The 23,308-nt window shown below is 36.0% G+C and overlaps 1 protein-coding gene across 1 annotated transcript in view; it reads left to right on the top strand.

Moving 5' to 3' along the window:
* The window catches only part of naaladl2 (N-acetylated alpha-linked acidic dipeptidase like 2), a 250,632-nt gene that overhangs the window by 17,359 nt on the left and 209,965 nt on the right, over positions 1-23,308 (top strand). The window contains exon 2 of the mRNA XM_087783862.1: positions 15,787-15,820. The gene's annotated coding sequence lies outside the window, so the exon portion shown is untranslated. The remainder of the gene's footprint in view (positions 1-15,786; positions 15,821-23,308) is intronic.

Below are 23,308 nucleotides of genomic sequence, written 5' to 3'. Positions count from 1 at the left end.
TTTTATTCTGCAGCCTCAGTGAAGAAGCCCAGAAATTCCTTTCCCTGGTAACATCATTCTGATTCTCCTGGCCGTCTCCAAGTCTCAAATGCCACATGTCTAACCCTATCTGTACTGGAGAACCATCCAACCAGAGAAGACATTGTTTTGGCCGCTTATACCAGTGATCTTGTTCTTTCGGTTTTGCCTACAGTGGTGTGGGTAGAGTTGTAGACTGACTAGTTTACAGAGAGCTTAGCCTGCTCTTTTCTTCCCTTACTAATGAACAAGACCCAGAGAGAATTGAAATCCTACATTTGGAACAGTAATCAATCCATTACCCTACCATGCATCTGCAAAAAGCAGTGACCCAATCTTAAGACCACCCAGCCGGACCACCTTAACACCCTAGCTGACAACAATCATAACATCGAATTGAGTTAACTTTGACCGAAGTGTAGCATGTGCCCAGGTCAGGAAACGTACTTATTGCATTGATCCAGCGCATTTTTGAAGTAGTGGAGGAAGTTTTATTCACTCGATTGTTTGCTGTGTCTTTAAGTTTGGATATGGGGGGGTTAAATAAGGAATATAAGCGGATCAAGCTCTTCCTCGACCTTATAATTGAGACAAAGACACAGCAGTTAATTGATTTTGGTCTTTCTGTTGAGACTTTGGTATCTATTTATATCAGTGATAAGCACGTGTGTCCCCGAGCGCACAGACTCACCATCACCATTCATGGACCACTAAAGCAGCCAACTGTGCTCTCTTATATCTACCATGAGTCCCTATAATTAGGAATAATCTCTCTATCTCCATGTGAATAACATTCAACAATAGGCCACTTTTCTCCATCTGACTCATTTTCAGTGATTATTGCTCTTATAAAAAGGTTTACTTTCATAATTGCCTCCAGGTAAGTACCTGAAGTTGGAGCGCCGAACTTTGAGTCTTATTCCAACGGAAACTATTCAATTTACGTAGATAATAATGAATGAATTGGCCTTATTAATTAATTATGAATCACAAGTTTGAATCAATAACTGAATTCACTACATGTCGTGATTAATGTTCTTTACTGAAAAAGAGGCTCTTAAAGGCTCAAATCTGAAAAAATTGTTAAGGCAACTTTTTATAGGATTTATAAAAAAGAAACAAAGAGAAAAGGGAGAACAATGGAAATGGAATGATGATGCTTGCTTTGATATCATGGAAGGAACAATATCAATTAATCAGGAAGTAACTGACTTGAAGGCTTTGATAAGTGTCAACTTTTAGGAAAGCTTTACAACTTATTTTAAGATAATCTTGCTACTTCAGATCAATTTGAAAAATCCCAACACTATCAATCAATGCAAGAGTGACGATGTTACAGTTTCTTACGTTGTCAGGAACAAGAGTCAAGAGAATGGGAAGCCAAGAGGGGTGAGCAGGCTGGCGAGCTCGGCGAGAAGAGGGTAAGGGCTGAAGTGTCAAGAGAGATTTGTCTCCTCTTCAAGCCATTCAGTCGTGCCCCTGGATTGGTGGGTGACATCTGATTTCCTCAGCACCAATTGGCTAGAGATTATGTCTATCCTTCTCCTCCTTCTGATTGACTTTGAAACATTTTTTTATTTGACGTTATTGAAAGATCCGAGGGTCACACATAATGCTAACTTATCATAACTTTACCAGCTCTTTCTAAGGATCAGAATGATATTAAACATTACATGTTATAAAAACAAAATATTGAGATGTATTTTCAGACAGCATTTCGACATCAAAACACTTTGTTATTATTTTTGGTTATTTAGTTCATGTGACTTGCTTCTTTGGCTTCTCTGTATCTGAAAACATTTTATTTAACAAGAAAATTACATTAAATACTGTAAAAGTCATCTGGTGATTCTGGTTCTCCGACCATGTGTGGAGAATGGCTGGCCTTTTCATACCAGTAGATTGCTAGGGGAAGATTTGCATTCCAAAGTCGTAAAACGAGGACTTTGGTGTTTCTGTGTTAAGCAAAAACAAACATGAAGGACTTCACGACGAATCCCCCTTTGGTCATTGTGGAGAAACCATCAATGTTTGTCCATCAAGGACCACATGGAGAGAAGTCCTTGCAGTTATCAGAGTTGTTGTATGGAGTCGAACGCCATCCAACTCATCCAAGATCGTCCCAGGGTGTCCATGGGATTCCTGGCAACAGTCACTGATGCACAGAATGATGTGTTTCACCCTTATAACCCCATTTCCTACCATTAACCTAAAAGGCTAAAAGAGATGGCATGCATTCTCATTTGGTAAAGACAATATGGATCGGGCATGGAGATCAGAACATTATGTTTGTCAATTCTCTACATCAGTACCAATGACATGGGTTTGCCTTAAACCAAATAAAAGAAAAAGAATAAAAATATTTGCATCATAACGACTGAAAGTATGCAATGAGAGGGATGGAAGTGTTGACGGAGAAGATGAAAATCACCTGAAGGGGAGAGAAAAAAAATATAATAGTAAAAAAAAAAATTTTAAATAAAAAAATGATGGAGAAAAATGAAATTAAAAAATAGTTTTCGTTTGGGCTTGAACTCAATTTCTAACTGAAGTTATAATCTAGGTCAGGTCAGGTATTTATTACTTAAGTTTATTTTTTTCATATGCTTAATTGTTTCTTTGTTGTCCTATTGTTATTTTGTAAAGAAAATGTCTCTTTAGTTTTTATTTTATTTTTCTAAGAAAGACACTTTTGGCTGAGAAAAGAATATTTGCTCTTTTCATTCTATTTTATTTTTCAATATATTTTAGTTCAGATTACGAATCAGGCAGGTTGTGTCGCACGCTTATTATACCTGAGAAAGTACGAAGAAAAGCGAGGAATTTGTCCGAGTCACAGCTGTTAAGGAATGACGTAACTTGTATTAATGAGGAAATGAGCAAAGAGAGAGTGAAAAACATGACCTGTGTGAAAGATTAAAAAAATGTCCATGGTGCCGTCCGTTCTTTGCTACGAACAACTTATCAGTTTTATGGAAATTTTGTCCAGGGTTAACTTTTGTAGCCGAGAATGGTGATGCAGCTACCGGATGACATTCAGCAGGTTCTCCTAATTCTATGGGTAAGTTTAATATGTGTAAGGAGACACCTTCAGGGACTTCAGCATGTGCCAGCATTTGTTTATCATATGCTTTTGCTACTAAGTCACAAAGCTGAAAGCTATCCATGGTACGAGGGAACTCCATCACTCCCAGATGATCACTGGTACCAGGATGAAGGTTCTGAAGAAACATGGCTTCAGAGTTAGGATATTCCTGCATGTTCAACTCATTTTTGTCTCCAAAGAAGGCCTGTCGCAGCCGTTGATAGTATTGCGACGGGTTTTCCTTCCTGCCCTGTATTACTGAGATGGCATAGAGAAACCCCAATGAAGCTCCAGGGTTTGCATATTCCATCATAGTCTAAACCTTTTGATTTTGGTTTTTACCAATTCGTTCAATTCATCTATTTTATCTGTTTAGGATCATCAATTTTGTATGAATCCTTTTTTACCAATATGTCTGTAAAATTAATTACTGTGTTAATTCTATTATATTTGTTACTTAAGCAAATGAGCTGAAGATTTAGTCAGATTTGTACTTGTTTTCTTTCTTTCTTTTTAATTTGATAAATGCTTAAGTTATTACTAGGCCAATCGTATTAGAACTTATTTACTTTTAACCCATTTGAGGTGAAATAACTGTAAAAATCAGCAATTCAAGTTTCATAGTACCCGCAAAACAAGCAAATGCCATTTGTTGAGAGGGGAAAACCAACAAAAAGCAAATAAATTGTGTATATGACACAATAACAGACTAATCAAGCATTAGCAGTTAACCCAGCGGTGAACTTCAGCACTGCTGCTAAGATCTAGCAAGTAGAGGCCCAACGGAGGCCCAACTTTACGACATAAGCTTAACTACTGCACAACCAATAACATTCGAGATCCAACTATGAAATGAATAACAATGGCTAATCATAGACTAACACAGCAAGATGGTTGGACACACCAGTGTAGCATTAGCAAAAACTGCGAAAACAACCAAAAACTTTCACCAAGGCTAAGCTATTAGTAACAAAAGCGGTGAAACTGTCCAATCGTCAGATTATCACAGTTCAAATGGTTTAGCAAATCAATGTAGCACTACGGCATACAATGCAAAACAGTTAATAGTTGTTGAACAAGTAGTAGTGAAACAGCCAAAATCAGCTATTTACGGCAGATTAGCACAGAAATATGATGTAGCAACTTCATAGTAGGAAACTTTTCCGTGGCACAGAATTATGTCACAGAGGACTCACCCCCTTTTGAACAACTGTTAACCACAATGTGAGAGTCTTATGAAATCTCTTTTCCTGTTCTGTACACAATAATGTAAATGGTTCAAATAAACTATTTCACATCCAACACAAGTAACGTCACTTTATCACCATTGTTACCGTCGGCATATCCTCCGTGCCCCGGGCTATAATACAATAACTCCAAATCGCGGTTGCAGGCGATCCTTTAAGAATAATTGGGTAGCTAAGCCAAATATTTAAGGACAGAGTTTTGAATGTTTAAATCCTCGTTGGCTAGATGCTCGTACCAAGGTCGTGATTTTACACCTGTTTAGGCCTAAATAATAAAGTTTGCAGTGTTTGCAGTCTGACTTCACTACACATTTCAATTGTTTACATCTGGATAAAGAGTTGATGTTGAGGTCTATTTTATTTTTTATTCCAGGGTTGGCCTCTAAACCATGACGCACAAGCAGAACTGTCCCTTTAAATTGTATAAATGGTGATCAATGCTCCTTCCGCATCATTATTCCAGAAGAGATTAAAGTGAAAGGAAGCAGCTTTGAAGCAAACTGTCTTCAAAGAGAGCTGATTTATCGGCTGCATCACCAAGAGCCGCCCTAAGTGAGAAGCAGAGCTTACTGGTTCTTCAAGCCTGCTTAAATAAGAGATTGGGGTTTCTAAGAGGTCATCATTCAAGTATTATAAATGAAGGCTGGCTTTTTTACGTTTTTTTATTCACTATGGATGTTACAGTAAAGCCAACACAGTAATTGGACACTTTTTTTTCAATATGTTCGTGTAGAATAACTTCCTGTTCTGAAAATAACCACCATTTTAATTCTGTTTTATACATGCTAATGCATAGTGTTACACATATGCTGGCTGGATTTGTTGCTCCTGGTTGACCCAATGCTTTAAACCCAAGAAGCAAATTAATTCAGAATCAGAAAACGTTCATTGCCAGTGTTATAATCACAAAACAGGAATTTGTTGTTGTGGCAGTACTGAATATAAAAATTAAATCATACGTCAAACCAAGTACACAATTAAAATGTTATAATGAATAATTCATACATATTTCTGGAATTCAAGTTTACATACAGTTCAAGTTTAAATTCCAGTATTTGTACAAGTTGACCTTGTTATGAAGCATACTTGCAGTGGTAATAATGTGGTGCCCGAGGATATGGATAAAAGTTTTGGCAGATTTCTTATGTTGGATAAAGATGATTCTGATAAGTAGGTCTTCTGCCCTCGGATCAGGGTATCATGACTTGGCACTCAGGCTGTGTATTCAAATCTTGGCACAAAACTGATGTTAAAAATGTTGGCCGCCTTTAAATTGATGCATGTCTTATCTCAGGGGATGTAAGTGTATGTTTTGGCACAAAAATGCTAGATACAGTAAGCGCCAATATTTGAATTAAAGACATTGACTTACTTCTATTTGTCAATATTATGACCACGGATATTTTCCATAAATATGTAGAAAATTACGTTTATCGTGTGGCAAAATTAATTTGGAAAACGACATTCTTATAATGTGCTGTATATTTTTATAAGATGCTTTGCCTTGATAGTGTACGTGAAATTGAAAGGCAGCCAGTAAGTAAGTTAGGTTAGTGCATTGTGCTCCGAGTGTTCGCTCCGTCTCTCCAGGAGTGTCATTTGCCAAGAGTTAGATCTCAGCGGGGCCCCTCCATATGGCCGACGTGTTCGGCTGTAGTAATGGGGCAATTTAACACAATTACTTGTCCAACATTTGACACCTTGTCAAGTTAAATATTCAGTGGGTATCTGTGTAAGACGCAATGATGCTGATCTCATCTGATGAGGCCTGTAAGACTTATTGGGTTTTATTGACTTATCCAGGCTGTACAGAGTGAAGAGATAATTAAGCGTCTCGTTGAAAAAAACAAACAATAGGGAAACAAAATAACGATTTACGTTAACATTCTTACACTTTTGTTGAGTTATTTTAAAATTGTAACACATTACTGTATAAATAAATTGTTTTAAGGTCCAGTACACCATCAGTGTCTTGCATCTGTTTTTTGCATTTTCTTCTTTCAAAAATATTGTTTTGGCGTATAGTCCATAGTATAGTCTAATCTGACAGAATGTAATTTATTCTTTTTATACAAAGTGACCCTTGCTTATCAAATGTTTGGCGGCCGTTTTCAGTTAGCAAATTTTCAAATTCAGTTAGCTCTTGTGTGGCAAACTTGTATTAAAACATACTTAAGCTAAGGTAAAACTACCAAAGTTAAAATGTAATGCTCTTTACCTAGAGAGGTGCTGCCTCACACTACTGCAGGAAAAAGTAATGCATAAAGGGGGAACAATACATAAGAAAGGGAAATATGAAAACCTGACTCACTCTCCAAGATGTAGTAAGTCTGTCATCATAACCATGTTTTGAACTTATTACTTTATAAAGTTCTCCCCCGTCTGAAATCTCAGCGAACAAGAGGTTACAAGAGCAGAGTGTATTATGATGTAATAATTGCTTCACTTCTCCTCCAGCCAACTGTAATCCCGCCTCACTTTGTTTATATAACGAGTCCCATTGAGATGGAGACTTCCTGTATGGATGAAGCATGGTGAAAAACCATGATGATTGACCAATCCAAGCAGAGTGGGTGTGGTTATGATAAACAAGATTTAATCTCCAGAAAAGTGTTTTTAGTGTAAATATTTAGATGAAGAGTTTAGTACAAAGGGACACATACTGATGAGTACAATAGAGGTACAACATCTATTTAAGACACACTTAAATCAACACATGAGTCGCCCTTCAAGGTGCTTGCATAAACTAATATTGGAGAAAGACAAAAAAGGCTTTCTTGAAGGTAATGATCGACTAATGAAACGTTTTCATGTGTGCTTGTTTTCAGGCTGTTGGTTTTAAATTATCATGAGAGTTTCATAATAATATGTGTTCAAAACCAGAGAGACTGCCTGTTGCTTTCAAGTTGGGATAGGTGTACTTTTCAGTTTGAATTTAAAGCCCAATCCCTTTTCGACAGTTATGCTCTTGAATCCACTCCTCTTTAGCTGTGCTTTTGATTTATTTTCCCTCACAAGACACTCTTGACAATTGTGGGGACATTTGCAGTTTGATAGAAACATTAGTTTGTTGATGTATTCCAGTCTTTCTCAGTGTTTTTTGTCACTTTCTTTAAGGAACCAGTTAGTTAGTATCAGGGTGTGAAGAGTGTTTTTTAGGATCAAAGTATAACCTGTTAGAGCAAGAAATGTCCCCCCCACCTTTTAATCAGGAAAAACAATTAATTGCTGGTTAAAAATATTAAGGTTAAGGTAGTTTGTTGTCAATTCTGCAACATGTGTAACTCGTACATAAGATAAATCTTGAATATGTTGGTGACAGTATTGTGGCTGTCATAACCTTCTTCTAACACCTCGAATAAAAACAACAATCCTGTAGGTCAATATAAAAATAGGGAGGTCTGGCGCCTCTCGTTGGTCAAATGATGAAAGGCAGGGAGATATTAAGCTTCTAAAAAGTAATGGTCTTATGTTATAATTCAATCATTCAGCTGTTTAGACCATGTTATTTTGAATGTGTGATCAGTGTAATTTCAGTTAAAAGTAGAAGAAGACAATAGCCAGATAATAGTGAGGCACTTTGATGTAATGATAGACTTTATAAAGCAAAGGAATAAACTCAATATTCTAGCTGTTATTACTTAACACAGTTTGAGGCACGTAGCATTTATGAACGCCTCACAACAGGCACAGTTGGAAATAAAAACAGTGTTAATGGTAATGACTGTTTATAATATTGATGATCATTTTAGAACCAAGCTTCTCAGTAGTTGGCTTCAAATTCAACTACACTCTCTGGACTCAGGAAACCTGTATATGTTTTCTATCAATGTTTCATTGTATGAAAGTTTCCAGTATTATAATGTACTTACAAAATTTGCTTGATACAAGAAAGCCTGTCGAAGGGAAAATCTGAAACACTGATACTCTATCTCCATAGGTGCTAATTGGATTGTAGCTGGTTTAGTTTCTTGGACTGAAATTATTATTACATGCATAGCAAACTTGACTATTTCACTAGACCACAATAAAGCCTTGACTCACACAGATGACATTTCAAGGACTTGCACTGTGTAGTGATGAACTAAGAAGCTTTATAAAACAGTGTTATTTTTCAAGAACCCACTAGATGGCACTTTCTGGTCTTTAAAAAGAGTATTAAAGCTAGAAATGTCAAATAATTATCATTGAAAAACAAGTCAAAGAGTCATGATAAAGTTACGCATGAAAATCAGACTACAAGCCCCATAACTGTCTCAACTGTTTAATGGTAATGAACGAAGCAGCTGGCGATGCCTTGACATTTATTGTGCTCACTAACCAACGCTGCTCCTCCAGTTACGAGAATCCCGAGTTAATTTTGATTTAGTGCGAAGCTCAGGAGATGTTTAAGCGTGCATTCATGTGCAAAGGGCATGCTCAGTACATCCTGCACCGGAATGACACCCCGAGGAACCCACGTGACCAGAGACACCGATGAGACCTCGCATTGTGCCTTCCACTGTAGGCTGCTCATCAAGTCGTGTCTTGAAAACGTTTTCCAGGTCACAAGTGTTAACCGCATGCATGACTACACAATGTTGACCTGGATGTGACATGTTACCTTTTCTCTGTCGTCCAGATGGGACACAAGACTGCTCCAGGTTCTTCTCTGCCGATGATCAGCCTTGAGCTACTACATCGGCCACTACTGTGAACTATAGGCAGTATATATATGTATATTTATATGTTTTATTTTCATTAAACTGTGATGATAGTCGTTGTTTTTAGGGAAATTCCAGGCTATTCTTATCAACCATTACCTATGCTGTGTCTCAAATTGTGCACTGATCTGATCCAGCCTTACACCCCAGCTCGGGCTCTGAGGTCTGTGGATAAGAATCTACTGATGGTTCCTCGCACACAGTTTCAGGACCAGAGGAGAGAAATCCTTCCAGACTATTGCTGCTAAACGTTGGAATGATCTTCCTCTCTATTTGCGCTTGATGGATCTACTGACTCCTTCAAGAAAAATCTTAAGACTTTCTTATTTGTTCAGGCTTTTCCCTGATTTTCTGGGACACATGTGTTTTTCCCGGTGTTATCTTGATCTTTTTAGTATATCTTTTTTGAGTATATTTTGATTGTTTAGGCGCTTTGTGACCCTGGTATAAAAAGCGTTCTATAAATATAAATTACTCACTTACTTCTCCAAGTGTATTGCTATACAGTACATTGACTTGCGCAGTGCTCAAATTTCAACAGGGTAGTACTGTCTCAAATCAAGCATTGCCGCGACTCACTTACCGGTAATGACTCTACAAATTATTCTTACTACTTTTTAATGCTGTTTGCAACCAGCTGCTGCCAATTGAAACAAATTATTGTTGTGTCGTTTTGTGGTAAGATGAGCATCATCCACGTCACTAAGATGGCGGTCGTTATTGGAGGAAAGTGTCCATCGATCGACAATAAAAATGGAGCCTGGTTCATTACCATTATCCAGAGCTGACAAGACTAATCATAGAATCAGAATGAGAAAGTTTTATTGCCAAAATAGGATTTAATTTTTTTGGTGGAAGTACGGAATAAAGAATGAAATAAGATGAAACACAAAATAAGCAATAGAATATCGGAACCAAGCACCGAGGCAGCCGTTGTAGTTCTGTAGATCGGCTCCAAACTCAAAAAGTTTATGGGCCAAGAATGTATTGAATTCCATCGAAGCAGTATTGTTGACTGAGAGCTGATGGGCGTTAGAATTCACAGGGATCGTCATTTAGAGTTCAATTGAAACAACCACGTGTTGAATTTCTTCTTTCCTCTTTTTGAAATAGAAATTACAGTGGAATACATTATCTTTCAACTATTTGTAATCTCAGAAAAAAATGTAAGCAATGATTTCCCTTTTTAAAAAAAGTTTCTGCTCTTAAATATTGAAAGGATCCTCTCTTCAATATTCACATTGTGTGGGTACAGTTTCGCTGAAGGTCTTCCACCATTTGCTTCCTCATCTCGTCCGTGACCCGCCTAACCTTCGCAGTGATTATGTGTCGTGATGGATGTGGTTCGGTACAGCTCTTTAATCATACTGATAGTCATGATGGCAAATTTACTTCCCTGAACTGGCAGCCGAGTGTTGACATATGTTCGCCCGCATGCACACACCCCCTATCATGTGGCTCTGCTCTAGAGTGTCAGTCTGTAGTACAGAGGTTTGTGTGTGCTTTTATATCGCAATTATGTTTCGAAGGTACCTTCCAAGAAATGTTGATAATAGGACAAGAAACAGATATTGGTTGTTATACTAAATTTAGGAGGCGCAAAACTTTGTTTTGCAAGTTATTTTATTGGTCAAACTCCTTAGAAATAATAAGTAAGTAGTCTTTTCTGTCAAGCTAATCATTCAACGATAAATGAAGTTGAGGTATTGGTTAGAAGATGTGGTGAGTAGCCGAGCAAAGCTGACATGCGCCGCTCTAAGTTTTGATCTCTTGTCATTTTCAGTCAAATTAATTCCGTCAAAACATGTCAGAGATCCTCCGCACTTACCGAAAAATGTCTGAAATAAAAGTCCCCGCTGATGACGCAACTTCTTTAAAATGTACACACCTTAAATGCCTCATCATGCCATTTAAATTTGTCACTTTTTTTTTTTTTTTCTTTCAAGAAAATTGATCAACATCGACGTCTTTAAATGTCAGCTTAACTGGATGCTCAGTGCATAGTGACACACTGAAGCAGCCAATTAATATACTACACAGGGGCAGCTGTGGGATATAATTGAGAGCTCCAACCTTTTCAAGTATGCCGGGACTACCACTGTAGGACAGTAAATGCCACGCCAATTAAACAGTCACGTTGAGTATGGTTTAATGGATTTGGAGGGGATGATGCATACGTGGCCAAAGTGATCGGGTCACCCCGGTGTTGTAAGGGCAGATTTCAACTTGTTTACAACAAGGAATATTAACGCCATGACAACGACATCGCCTCTGCCTCGATATATCCGTTTTTTTTTTTTAATATTCAAACGCACTCTCATTCTTTCTCTGCTACTCTGACTTTTTCCCCGGCTCCTTCCAAACATGCTTTTAAACATCCCAGGTGGGCAGCACTAAATTACGGAGAACATAATAGCCGGACGAGTAATTGCACTGATGCATGTAATTGCAATGGCTTGGAGGTGACTGCGTTCTTGTTCCACCCCCTGCACACTCCTTAAACCACGCTACATAAAGGAGGAAGAACACATAAACAGCTGAAATAATGCCCAACCCATCCTGTCATGAGGAGGTTCATGTGTTGAATGACTGCCAGAGAAGACCGAGAGACCGTTCAGAACCATGAGTCGTGTGAGGTGAGGCCGTCGATTTAGTCTTTTTTACAAGGCTTTGAGTGTTTTAAAAATAGATTTTACAAAGCTGATGATTACTAAAACCATGCCCCTTACTATGCAAATGCAGGAAAACTGATAAATGCATTTCATAGAGATTATTTAAAAAAAAACAGTTTTTTTAATGCTGTGAAAGTTTTGGCTGGGTGTGAACGTGACTTCTCATCATATTTCTGAAACTGTTTTTTTTTTCCATTCCTAGGAAGTTAACGATTCTTCTTAACTAGATTTATTTTTACTTGATAAATATGATGTGTAATAGAAGACTTTAGTTTCTCTAATACAACTCTACATGAAAGTCTCAGGTATACTGCACTATAAGAACATTCACAAGACTATTAAAGTGTCAAAATCACATTGAAATCACAAAGAAACCGTAACATTACATATTGAAAATAAGTTAAAAATCAAACGGATTAAAGTGTCTTCATCATTCAAGATAGCGCTGCGCTCCCATCATCCTGGGGCTGTGGAAATAAGACCTCTGAACTGAAGAGGCAGAGTGGTTGTTGCCAGGTTACCAAGCCGCGATGTGAACCAAGGAAACGGAGATGTAGTAGCCTCAGAGGAAGTAAAACACAGGTAGATAAAAGCATGATATGGATTTTTCAACTTCAAGTGGTAAAGCTGTAATTGTGCCATCGTCGTGCCAAGAGGAAGTGTTGCATTCAAGCTGCTAGTATAAGATGTGTGGGTCATCGTTTGTCTTCAGGCAACTTTACGGAAACAAAAGTCAATCAGGAGTTAATTTGAACTTTCCGTTTGTGCTTTTTCCTCATAACCACTTATTTGTTGTTGGATCACACAGTGACATATTCTTACATATTGTTTATTAATAAATATCAATGTTGATTCATTTTCACTTGCTTGACAGCTATTTGCTTAATGTATTAGTAATTGTTATTTTTAGTAAACTTTACTAAAACAAGCTTCTTGACTTATCCTGAAAAAAACCCAGTTATTTTGTTATTAAAATAAATCATTTTAAACATGTGTTTATTATTTTATGTGTTTCCAAGACTCCTCTAGAGCAGGGGTCCCCATCATGTTTTGTACCGCGCACCGGTAAAATGTCAGGATTATATCCACTGGCCGAGTAAAAAGACAATAGCGAGACCTGCAAAAAAACTGCATGAAATGCATGAAATGCATGAAAAAAAAACACAACCCATCATAACAGCAAGAGCTCTGGACCTGTTACAACAAGATGTTTGTGTATTCGTATGTATATTTAAATGTATGTCAACAATGGTGGTCTGTATGTAAGTGTGTCTCCAAGCTTTTTGCGCCAATGTGTCTTTCAGCATTATTTATACGGAATGAAAAATACGTTTTGTTTCTAGAGTTTGTGTTTTACTCATTTTCACTAATCGAGAGTCACACGCTAATGTTATTTCAGAGAAAATCTGTTTTCTGTTTCAAAATGAAACGCTTTTTAAGCGACTATGACGAATGTCTCATGGACCAGCACCGGTAATGGGGGCTGGGGAGCACTACTCTAGAGTACGTCAGTATTATAATGGCCAATATATTGTAATAAAGGGAAAAAGAGAAAGTGTATGAATGTCATTTTTGTAACATTTGTTAAAGGAAAAAAGAAAAACACTTACACATTTGTGCTTCATTTTTATATTTCCCACGAGCACATAAACTCTCATTCCTTTCTTCTTCCAAATAAATGTAGAAATCATTGTCTTTACATTGTGAGCCCAATAGATGTCACTGTGTTCGATTTTTTAAATTTTTTAATGAAACCTCACACCGTTTTTAAACTTGGGGCGCCACCTGCTGAGATGTAAAAGATATGACACTGCTTCATGAAGCTTTATTAGTCCATTGCCACAAACGCATACACACATATATATTATTGATAGTATTAGTACTATAAAACGAAATTATTAATATTTTACTGGAAAAGCTCTCTACAAATATAAATGACTTAAGTAAGGAAGTTTAATTATAATGCCGTGCCTTTCACTAATCTTTGTATCGTTGTCTTGGGGAACCAAAAACATGCGAACCAGGAGGAAAGGTTTTCTTACATTTTCAATTCTTCTTGTTTTTTCAAGTAAAATGATGTTTAATATTTTACAAAATGATTCGAAGAAGTGACTAATACCCCTCAGAACCACCCGGGATCGTATCATTGCTGATAGGACGAAGTATGAAAAATTGAGAATGACTGTACGACGCTTGACATTTCAGTCTGAATGCTCAACACGCCCGACACGGAGAGAAGTTATCAATTACAAGGTCAGCGCTATGCCAGGAACGTTGAATTGAGAAATCTGTCGTCTTTGAAATAAAGTGATTACCCAAGCTCGCTTTCCGCCGCTTAAAAGTAAAAATTAATAATGAAGAATGCTTCTCCAGCAGAAGAGAAAGACGAATGAAAAGAAAGACAGACACACCTAAGGACACGGCGAAAATCATTTCATTTGGCTCTACATCTCATCTGTAACATGAAAGCCGGGCTCTTTTGTTCTTCCTCGCGCTCCTATCCCTCTTTCTTCCTTCCTGCCCGCTCCACAGGCTCTTTTCTTAAAAAGGTGACACATCAAGGAAGTAGTTGAATAATATAGAAACTCGGGTCTCGGTTCTGAAACAATGCTTTTTGTCCGTGGAGATCGCTGTTGCACCGCGCTGGAGGAACGTCTTCTGAGCACAATTGAATTCTATGTATATTGTTTCAGCCTTCGTCGAAACTTTTTGCCTGTAGAGATGACATGTCATTTTAAAAAAAGGATGTGATGTTTCATTGAAATAGTGGTTCAATCGTGAAGCATCATCAGCTCTTCACTATATTATAGTGATTTTATATATATATATATATATATATATATATGATGCACTGGAAGCTTTACCAAAGAATTCCAGCATTACAAATAATATTTCTATCATTTACTTTGAAAGGGAGCGCATTTAAAATGCTGAACATGTTTTATCGGAACGCAAGGTATGAGCGATACCTTCATTATGAAGACATGATTTTTGATGATGTTGATCTTATCGCTAACGGCTGTCATTAAAATAATCAGGTAGAATGTGCCTAATATGTGCTTTTAACATTTATCATACTGTATTGTATAAATGATTTAAAATTCTAGTTTCAAAGTTATACATGTAGTCAAAGGTTGTCACAGTCGCGTAACCGGTTACAAGCAGTTGCGCTGTATAATCACTAGAGGGTTATGTCTCTATTCAAACATCCCCTAACATACTTATTAACTTATCTCATTACTTTCCGGTAGTTACACAAATATGTTTAGTCTTGTACACACACTTCAAATAGGTACTAAATTATAGCCAACATAATTTTACAAAAGATTTACTGTATTTCTCAGATGGTGATCTATGATGCGCTTAAAATCGTATAGTTTTCTAAAACTAATCGACAGTAAGTCTTGTTAGCCTAATGTATGTAGTCTTGTTTCTTGTACTGCCCTTAAGCCGTACACGTCGCCTAAAAATTAAATGAAAATTTTGGTAAACTATAAGGGCACACAGTAGTAATACTCCCTTTTAAACCCTACATAATTAGAGTAAACACTGTATGATTACAATTGTGGTTAGTATCAACGTTCATTAAAGCTCATAGGTTGTCACTGTCAAAGTGTGGAGACTTTATCACACTCACTCGCCTTATTCACATGACACCCCCTAGTGGTAAGTCATTTGTATTGTGTAAAGTTGCCTCACATTGAGCTGCATCTTGCCGACCATAGAACTAACGTATGGACAGGAAGCTCTCAAGAAAATACAATCCACTTTGTACATGCTCTTCATCCATGCTATTTTCAGAGAGAGCTGTAAGTGAAGTATTGTGTGAGGTGATACAAGTCTTTTTTTTTCCCAAAGGAGGGCAAGGAGTTACTGGAGAATTCTCAAAATATGCTGCTGGCCATTCATCTCCCCATCTGGCCAGCTTTGTCTGACTTTTTCTTGGCTCGGGAATTGACCACTCTGGTTCCCGGAGCAAAAACAAGCTTCTTTCTTAAATAATGCAGCAAAATGTCCACCTTCATGCCTTTATTCTAACCTTTTCACTTCTTTTTTTCCAGGTCCAACGCCGGCTCAGCTCCAGCCCCGTCATACGTAAGTAACACGTGAGGTGAAATGGTTTCATCATCGTAGACAGATTATACAACAGTAGAAATGGTCCATTTTTTTTAAGGACATCATTCATCCTTTTTACTTGAGTGATGCTCAAGAAGAATATGAAGTGTGTGATTGATTGAGGTTGTGCAACAACACTGAAAGGAATGACGGCATTCATTTTATTTTGTAACTTTGTCGCCACATTTATTAAGGAGGGTACAGCTGATAAAATATGTTTGTTTGATCGACCCTTAATACTGTTCTGGCCTTTCTTAGGTAAGACTTTTAACAACCTCATTTTATTCGTTCACGATTGAGTAACCATAGATACTTTAATTCTTTATTACTCTACATGTTTTTTTGTTGTTTTTTTTCAAATTATTTAATTTTTTTTAATACCAAATGTATATAATAAATCCCAAATATTGTGTTATTAAGGTTTGCTTTATTTTCCACTAATATTTGGGTAAAGGGGAACATATTAACTATTAATAACTACTTAGTCACATGTGCAATAACAGCAACTTGGCCATTTATAAACCATGATAAAGTACTAACTCACCCTTTTTTTATTGTGAATATATTCTACCTTCAATAGCATGATATAACAGTTTTCACTCTGAACTACACCTTCATGACTGATTATTAACAGGAAATGAAAAAGTTATTAAAGAATTGAAAATTAAATTCTCTCTATTCACCCTTTATTAGATGTAATTACCATACGCGAACTGATTCTCTACTAAAAACACAAGAGCAAAAATATACTAGTATTAATATCATCCAATTGCTCCAAAAGTGTTTTTAATTGTGAATATGTACATTAATTACTATGCCGTAAATAGTTTTCTACTTACTTACTACTAACTACAAGTATAAAAGTACATTTTACATTGTTGATGTTATAATTGTCAAATACCTGTGAATTAAGTATGAATATGTTGCCACCTTAGAATATTCTCAATTAAAAATGTGTAATTTGGATTCATTACGGTGCTACTTTTACAATTGTGCTGTATTATTAAAAGTATTTATCTCTTACTACTTACACCTTATAAGGGGTAAATGGAGAAAAGCTAGTTTTCACTGAAGTTTATATTTAAATACTTCTTTATTTCCTGTTAATAATCAGTCATTAAGATGTTGTATTACATCAATTAATGTAGTCACATTGAACAAGGTGTGAGTTAAGACTTTGTGATTATTAATACGTTGCAAATGTTCTTAACACATATTTAAATAAGTAGAATATAAATGGTTAATACTGTATGTGTTCCCCATTCTAAGGTATTAACGATTTTCCTTATTGTTGCTCCTGTATTGAAACATATCGATAACTTGATTCCATCACGTGAACATGGAATTTGAGAGATTTTTTTCCTTAACATTTTAAATGGGTTTATATTCCAGAAGACATTTTTATTTTATGTTATTTTTTCATGCGAGATTCAAACGAACACCAATTAACCCTTCTGCTACTATAATTGAATACATGAAGTATTTTTATTTAAATACAGTATCAATAAAGTTAACAAAGAGCTTTTGTGCTTTTCTATAAAGATTAATTACATTTTTATGTTTGGTAGTTGTTAAACATGGCTATTGGTTTTGCTTATTTGAGAGTAAAAAAAAAAAGCTACATGACATGGTTAACACCTTTAAATGTGGGAACGTGATGATAATTTTAAGTTTGTTTTTTACATATTTACCGTTCCCTTTTGTTATTATTTGTCTGCCAGTTAGTGAGTGTGATTCCAGGTTTTTAGTTGGTGTGATAGGACTTTAAATAGATCTTTAACTTCAACACTAATGGTTTGTCTTAAATGTGAGAGAGCAAGGCTCACACATGGTAAACACAGACAAACTCGCTTTCCTGAATATAATCACTTTTTGACTTGTTTTCTTCACTTCACCACAGCACACCATTTATCCTCCCTTCAGGTAAAGTCAATGCCAAACACCATTGGAAGATAATGGAATTTTTATTTTTTATTTTTCTATCTTTTCTTCTTAAAGAAAGGAGTGAAACTGCAGAATTTAAATCAAAGATTTTCTCCCCAACTTCGTTTGTGCGTCAAGTTTGTCTTGACCTGAGGCCTTTTTTTTGCAGTGAAGCTGCAGCCCTCACAGCCACCGCGTTGCCGTGTGCAGTACTGAAAAATTCAGTTGTGTGCATCACGGGTCCAGCTTGGTGAGCCAACGGTCAAATATATATACGAGCAGAACTTATATTGTTCTTAGCCGGGTTGTCATGGAAGGGCCGGTCCTGTCCCATAAATAATTCAGACTCCTCAGTGACCCACTGAAGAGGATTATGTTTGATTCCTCTTGACATTCTTTTGACAAGGAGCTCACATTCAATAATATCCACCGCAGGTTTTGAACCTTTCCCAATGATATTTTGATACACAGTAATAAAAAAAAAAAAGTAATGCTGCTGGTTTTCCTGCCTACACACCACACAAAATGAAGTTCTGAAGCGTCGATACTGTTGTTTCTGGTCGGAAAAGAAACATGAAGGTTGCCCTTCCTGGTTGTTCCCCCGAGTACAGTTTATGTAAAACTCTCTTAACAGTATTTGGTCTTGATCCAGGAAAATGAAACGAATAATATCTCCACCAAGATGTGTTTTTTTTAGACAGGAAAACAGCATTTTTCTATTGCATAAATGCACTTTTGTGTGGCTTGCTTTCTTTGTGTGTAATGCATTCACATTCTGTCCATTAGCCCACAAACGCAAACACACACACACTCACTTTGGCAGCCACTGCACTGTCACACTTATCACACACTAGTGTAATTGCTGGATCAAGCTTCTCGGTTCCAAAGAAGCAGTTGGCCTACACACACCCATGCACCTACTCATAATGATTAATGTCCCCCAATACAGTCAGTAAGAGCTCCTGCCAAGATGAAGGACTCTGTCAGTGAGCACTACACATTCGCACATATAAACACAATAGCTAAAAACCACTGGAGTGGCCCCACGTTACACACTTCAGAGTCCATGTGATACGTCTAAGCTTGTGTGTGTTGTTGTTGTGCGTCATCTCCACTGGTGGGTTTTGGCCAGGTCTTGGAGTGCTGGAGTGGAATGGTTCATTTAGATGTTTGGACCAAATATATAATCGTACAAGAGACAAAAAAAAACACTTCAGAACCACTATATGTTGTAACTAGTTAACGGTTAATTTGTTATAAGTTATAAATTGGGTAACTTAAATTGTATTAACGCTATCTATTAACGATCTAAAGTGTTACAAAAAGAAAGCATTCATAAAACACTTTTTTGTCTTCATCATGAATCACATTGTCTTTTCTAGACTGAGTCATCACTTGAATATAAAAAAAAAGGCTTTCAAATGTACTTTTTGGAGAATTCAACCTTGAGTTCTTTTATTGATTGAGTTACTTCTTTTTTTTTTACTGAAGCATTCTTGACTTTTCCTAAAAGCGGTTTATAAACAGTGTGGAAGCTGCACATGTGCATTTTGCTTTTTAATTTTGGATTTTATTGCATTAATGTAAGTCAATTTACAACTTCATCGATACCCCATGATCACAAAGCCACATAAAGGTTAGGAAATTAACCAATGAGCTGCTTTTTTTGTCGTAAGGTCTTCTTTTTTTCCAGGCAGCAAAAATCGTTTACTTAGTACTGCAAATGTGTTTATGTTTCATTTGCCTATCATTACTTCAGACTTTTAAATAACTTCTCAAAATGAACTTAATTATTTAATGCTTAATTGTCTTTTTTTAATGGTATTTTTTGTCTTGACCCTTTCTTTGTAAAGCATCTTTTTATGTCCTGCTCAAAAAATACGATGTAAAATACGATATATTTTTAATACAGGAAAGGAAACTAGTCTCTTTACTCAAACCAGTGTCATTAAGATCATTCAGCTATTGACATCAAGCAGTAAACTATAAAGCGAAAAACACAGTGAATTGATTCATTTGTGAAATATTGCAACAACAGGGAGACGGAGATGCTTTTCTGAAGGAAGTAAATACCAACAACAATCCTGTTAAAGAATGAACACACTTCACTTCCATAACCTTCGTGGTCTCAGAGATTGAAGGGTCTCTTGCACATTATATGCTTGACTAACACTCTTAAAGCTTTATTCAGCCCATGTTGGATCACACTCTAACTGTTCTTGAAAATAAGGTTGCTCTATAAAAATGTGCTGGTGGTTCCTTAACTACATTGTTTCTTCGTTAAACTCATTTAACACTTAATATCGTCTTATTGATCACCATACCTTTTGAAATAAATTTAAAAAAAAAGACAAGTGTAGGCATGAAATTGTTTTGGGTGTAACCCTCGTGTAATTTCAGGGTCAATATGAATCGAAAGCCCAAACAACCTCCCCTGGCTTCCATAAGGCTTTTTACTAATTATCGGGGACTCCTGTGTTTGTCTCTATGTTGTCTTGGCCTTTTAGAGGTTTTTTTTAAAATGTGTAAGTATTTTAAACTGTATTGCTTTTGATTGTTCTCGCACTTTGTGACCCTGAGCTGAAAAGGTGCTTTACAGATAACTATTATCTACTTACGTTTGCTGTTGTGGAGACAACTATAAATAAAAGTATTGTATTTTTTTTCTGGCCTTCGAGTCAACATGACCCTGAGATTACACAAGGGTTAACAAGGAAGAGGCTGAAGCCCTGTGTGAGCCATAAATGGAAAATAAATGGGAGTAGAAAAAAAATTATATATATTCTTAGGGTGATTTGAGGAGTAGAGGCTCCTTGAAATATCAGGGTTTGAAAGCATCAGTCCCACAATCATACATTGTTACACAGAGCCAGACAGAAAAGGTGCAGATAAACATTCTTTCAGATAAAAACCTCACTTCCCACGCATGCTTTTCTAGTTTGTCACCTTTGAAGATACATTAAGTCATTTGGACTCATCTCAAATTCACACACGGGCTCTGAGTGTAAACATGTCTCTGTGATCACAAGATCCATTATTCATTATTCAAGCAAACCTAATTTACATTGTCTAAATAGACCTGTTGTGTAACAAATAGAGCATTTACTCAGAGTCTGGATGCCATGAATGTTATTAGATTAAATCAATCAATAAGTCTGTTATTTATTTCAATCTAACTTTTAAATTGCTTCTAAAGTAGCACAGAAACATACAGTGTGTTTGTAAAAAAAACATTTAGAGAATCAGAAACTTTTATTACAAGTGCTGTGAACACATTAAATATGAACTTAATAAAAAGAGATTATATTCACATAAATTGGCTATTATAATAATAATTAATAATCAACATAAATAAAATGCATTACATTTTATTAAATCATTTTCAGGATCCATACATCAGCCAGGTAGAAAGAAATGATGACATTTTCTTTTATAACTGAATTTGTAATGTTTTAAATATAAAGTTAAACAATATAGTAAATGTTTGCGCAAAAATAAAACGGGACTTAAAAATATATAATGATGCACATCTCAAATTCCCACAATCCCTTGCAAATAATAATTAAAAAAAATGCACACAATGGGATTTTCTATTTTTCTTTTTAAACAGAAACAAATACTTGACGCCAACAACTGTTTAATGAAGATCTGCTTCACAAATCGCATTGATAATTGAAATTACTGCTCAAAACGGGTGTTTAATCAACGGGTTTTTGAAAATAAAATTTAGATTTTAAATTTTTACATCATTGTGCAAATACTATTGAGGTAGTTTTGCCTTTGCATGCAAAGCAAACAGTGTTGAGAGCAACAGTATCGAGACCTCTTTAGATTCTGTCTGGATTCAGCCGGCTGCAGTGAAGTGGAAATACTTTTGCCAATTTCTTTTTTGTCCGGAAAAATAAAAATAACTGTCCGAGTTCAGATTCAGACTTTGAGAATAAATTGTGTACGCAACAAGAACGGGGACCAAAGTGGGAAAGAAAGAGAGGGAGAGAGAAAAAAAATGATGTGTACTGAGAAAGAAAAATCATGCTGACTTCGTATTTTCTTGGGGAAAGTCTTATCTTTGCCATGTAATGAATCTGATTGAGTTAAACTGGGATCAAAGAGGAAGGTTCAGCAGGCAGTGAAGCTGCCTTATCGCTGCAGTTAAAAAGAAGCTGCAACAATGTCTAAGCAGAGCAGTAATGGGTTTCGCTCTACAAGTCAGCTTTAACTCTAATAAGAACCTACTATTGTTCACAGTATTGAACAATGTATTTATTGGTAATGATTCAATTTTAGATCTTTGTCTCAGGAGATTATCCATTTTGTATTGAAAGAACTCAACAAGTTATGTTTGTGTTCCATACTATTTACGTTTTTGGAACTATTTATCTTTATTCAGTAATAAATTAACTACATTTTTTGGTGTATTATATTATAAGTTGAGTGTTTATTAATGTTGGTGTTTCCTATGACAAATAAGAATCCCAGGATTGATGGAAAGATTATGTTTTATGTAGCAATTAGGAAGAATGATAATAAAAATAATGTTAGTAACTATACACATATCTGAGATAAGCAATGCCTTCGATGACACACAAGCTAATTTAAAATTCATTTAAGTTAATCGTTTACCCATACTGCATATGTTTCTTGCTTGTTTATATATATTTTTTGTCTTCAGAATGAATCTTGCTAACATCATTTGAGGATTGCTCAAAAGATTCTGTTCCGCCTCTTGAGAATTAAGTTTGAAGCTTAAAATAAAGATAAAACAGATGACGAGAACAAATACAAACACAGTAAAGACTAATATAAACTAGACTAAAGGTGCTTTAGGAAGTATTAACTTAACCTTAACACCTCAAGATAACAATTTTAAATTGGTTGAGTGTTTACTGAATAAAACACAACTAACAAATTAACAAGAAAACAATAAAACGGTGTAGGATTTTTTTTTCATAATACATACCGAAGAAGACTCTACATACATACAAATATATGACTAATAGTAATATAAAAACAGGCTCCCAAAAATATTACTTCGTTTTTTGGTCTCTGCCTGGGTTTTGATCTTCAACCTGTCCTGGTCTTAGTCCCGGTCCTGGTCTCGGTCCTGGTCTTGACAACAAGTCTACTTCCTTCATTAAATTGAACTGGCTCTATGAATAAATAGCTCTCCATAGATAAGTAAAAAGTGTTATTATTACCTCTGCCAAGGAGACTATGTTATCATTCGTCAACAATGTAACTCGGTGGTGACGGGATGGCAAGTAATATTTTTCAGAAATGTTAATAGAACAAAATAAAAATGATTATAGTGGTAGAAAGTCATTTGTTATCTCGGTGAAACATTAAAAAACACAGTCTCCTCTCTGTTCCTCCTGCGTACCCTACTTGTTATTTATTTTCACATTTTTAAAAAGAAACTAATCATCTATTCATTTATTTTACGCACCTTCTCTCAAATGCATCGGCAGGTAATTAACTCAACAAGAGCAGCAAAAAAAATGTTTATATTTACGTTTCTCTTTTAACTGTAATATATTCAGAAGC

This window comes from Callionymus lyra, chromosome 2, assembly GCF_982586985.1.
Source record: "Callionymus lyra chromosome 2, fCalLyr1.hap1.1, whole genome shotgun sequence".
NCBI lineage: Eukaryota > Metazoa > Chordata > Actinopteri > Syngnathiformes > Callionymidae > Callionymus > Callionymus lyra.
Note: the sequence above shows the minus strand (reverse complement) of the source record. Positions and strands in the feature narration are given on the sequence as shown.